The sequence below is a fragment of the Pezoporus flaviventris genome, unplaced genomic scaffold (assembly GCF_033815535.1).
Source record: "Pezoporus flaviventris isolate CSIRO_AGI_PZ_B2104156 unplaced genomic scaffold, CSIRO_AGI_Pfla_v1 ptg000063l, whole genome shotgun sequence".
Lineage (NCBI taxonomy): Eukaryota > Metazoa > Chordata > Aves > Psittaciformes > Psittacidae > Pezoporus > Pezoporus flaviventris.
Window position 1 is genome coordinate 10,761,486 of NW_026892611.1, and position 3,192 is coordinate 10,764,677.

At 52.8% G+C, this 3,192-nt stretch overlaps 1 long non-coding RNA gene across 1 annotated transcript; it reads left to right on the forward strand.

The window, feature by feature from the left end:
- The first annotated feature begins 219 nt into the window (after positions 1-219).
- Positions 220-764, forward strand: LOC133277767 (uncharacterized). The gene is made up of 2 exons (XR_009746326.1): positions 220-329; positions 544-764. It is a non-coding gene; the product is annotated as an uncharacterized LOC133277767 (long non-coding RNA).
- Positions 765-3,192: the final 2,428 nt, after the last annotated feature.

The window sequence follows — 3,192 nt, forward strand, 5'->3', positions numbered from 1 at the left end:
ATTTTTATTAAAGTAGCTACATATATTTTTGTGAAGAAGCTATTTGCAGAATATTTTTTTCTAAGTCGGCAAGTACTGTTCTATCCAGTGAAAGAAATCTTTCAGAAGGGTCCTTTAAAGTATTTAAATTCTCCAGCAGCCCATTAGGGAAGCCTAAGTCAGTTTTCACACTGCCAAGAGATCAGGTTTTAGACGCTCTGCATCTCTTTTTCTAAAGATGCCTTCCCGGGGGCAGAGAGCTGCCTCCGTGCCTCTGCTGCCGACACCCTCACCCACGGCTTCTTTGTGGCTGTCCTGGAGCGGCGCGGGGACGGGGCCGCTGCCTCGAGGTGAGAGCGGGCCTGGGGGCTCTGTGGCCTCCAGCAGCTCCTGGGGGTCTGGGGACAGGCTCGGGCTGGTGGCACACATAGGCTGAGGGTGCTGCTGCGTTCCTGGCATGGGGAGGAAGAGGGAAGATGGAGGGGTCTGACTGCAGCATGAGGAGAGGGCAGGAGCCACAGTGCTGTGTTGAGTGGGTCTCAGGCCCTTTGCTCTTGTCCACAGCTCCCTGCCTGCGGCTGCTGATGACAGCCCGCAGCATGGCAAGGGAACAGAGCCAGGAGCAGCTCCCAGGAAGAGGAAGAGGAAAAAGCAGCGGGTAAAGGAGGGAAACGACCCTTTTTAGGACTGTGCAGTGCCCAGCTGGGGCTGGTGGGGATTGTCACCTTGCTGCCTGCCTGAGCTGTGGCACAGCCTCCCATCATTGGTAAAGTCAGCTGGGTTAAGGGTGTCTTTTACCATATTTTGTCCCAGAAACCCTTACCCTGATGTGGGTTTTCAGAGAAGCTTGTGACAGAGCACTGGAACAAGTTGCCCAGGGGGGTTGTGGAGCCTCCTATGTTGGAGACATTCAAGGCCCGCCTGGACAAGTTCCTGTGTGATGTACTCTAGGTTATCCTGCTCTTGCAGGAGGGCTGGACTAGAGGATCTTTTGAGGTCCCTTCCAACCCTTAGGATTCTGTGATTCTGTGACTGTAGGGATGACCCAGAGCCGAGTTTCTCTCTCTCCCTGGTCTTCTCCAGCACATTTGTGCAGCCATGCATGGAAACTGCCACTGCTGTAAGCAGAGGCGAACTGGAGGAAAACAAGTGAAATAAAAATAAATAGTAATAATAGTGTGAACAAATATTGTTCAACCCCTCAGGTGTAGTTCAACAGAGCAAGCAAGTACCCGTAAGTGTAGTGCTGGGAAGCAGCCCTGAGCCCTGCCCTGAGCGTCCCGGCTCTGCTTCGCTTGGTCTCCTTCAGCTGCGCCCTGCACTGGAAGAACGAGGACGTGGTGGGCACCGTGCTGCAGGAGCAGGGTTCAGCCTTCAGGTGTGTCTGGCACGGGGGGGATGCTGGGCAGCATCCAAGCTGCCAGGGCTGCGCTGGCACCCGCGGCCCCTCAGGCACCTTGGTGGTCCCTGCCTGTGCCCTGTCCTGACAGTGTGCTGGTGCCTGGCAACATGCCCCCTTCCCACAGCAACCGGCTGTCCCCTCACCTCGATAGTCTCTACCACCTGCAATTGGTGGTAGAACTCCTTCAGGCATTGTGAGAAGCCCCTGTCTCTGCCAGCTTCACACAGGGTGAAGGTGCTCTGCAGGAATTTCATCTTGGCATCCTGCTGGGCAGCCTCCTTGACACCCAGGGGATGAACAATTGTATTGCGCATCACTTTTGTTTTCTGTACCCCTCCCCTCCCTCTGGGCTCTTCTCCGATCTCCCTGAGCCATTCCTCATGGATGCCAATGGTTGAGTTCTCACACCTGTGTTTCACCAATTATATGTTAGTCACTGAGGGTCTTCAAAACATGGATCCAATCATAATATGCCAAATCACTGTAAGTGCTTCAGCTCAACTAAGCAGACTGGGTTGCTGAGTTGCTAAGCAGACAATTCTACATCGAAGGCAATTCCTGATTTGTTTTAATGTTGACTCTGTAAGACATGCAACACTGCAGAACCTTTTGTTGTTGGAACAGGGACATGGATGTGAAGAGTTTGATGGAATGTGTTGTATGAGTCTCTGATTATGCTAATTCGATGTACGCACAGCTGAGAACCCTGGCTCAGCTTACCCAGCAATAGGAAATGAGCAATATCCTAAGAATAACTAGATGGTTGTCTTCACGGGGCATTACAGGTTGAGTCAAACACTGTTTAAAAGTATTGCACTTATGTATCCTTGTTAGGTTAATCATCGTAGCTATTAGGCTTGTTTATAGTTGTGTGATAAAACAGGTGAACAGAATAACCCATAATGCCTTGCTTGCACAAAGAAAAAGGGGGGAATTGTTGCAGAATGACTCTTAAGAGCAGGACCATAGAGTTCTGGAGGACTGTGCAAGCAAGGCAGGGGGTGGCCCCCACAGGTGGCCGGAGACCGGACCTGGGAGGAGAATGTGGAGGAAGCTGTGGGGGCTAACCAATACTGTTATGCCAAGAAGGAGTGGCTGAATACCACTCCTATATATGTGTGAACTGCGTCACAAATAAACTAGAAGTTGCTTATCACCCGTATTGGGTTGGCCTGTCTGCTTCTCCTCGCCGCTTACATCTGGGCTCCTCTCGGATCTCCCTGAGCCATTCCTCATGGATGCCAATGACCGCCCCACTGTGGTGGGGGGGACAGTGTGCCCAGCTGGGGTCCAGACCCACTGCTCCTCAGTCCCTCAGCCCCGGGGAGCGGCGGTCCTCTCGCACAGGCCTCCTGCTGCCTCACCACCCCAGGGCTTCCTCCCATTCTGCTGCTGCCAATGCCCACATTCCACCCTAGCTTTTCCTTGGTTCCCTTCCATGTGGAGGGATGGAGTTTTGGGTGGCTAAGAAAGGGCAGGTTGGCGTGTCGGTGGGGCTTATCTGGTGCTCACCATGTGTAGGTGATGCCCAGCAAGAGCTTTTTGTCCTGGCACACTGTTGTGGGAGGAGGCATTGGGTGTTTTAATTTTGGCTCTTCTATGCAGGCTATCTATGATGTAGTTCCTAGAAGTTCAGCTCACCCCCCTGGCTGCGGTAAGCACATGAGAACAGGACAGGGGCAGGAGATGGGTGGGTTGTCTTCTGCAGTGTGATTGCAGAAGAAAGTACCTGTTGGGCTCTTGGTTCTGGGACGCTCCATTCCACGTGGTCACTGGCACATCATGCTCCTTCTGGAGCTTCCTTTCAAAAC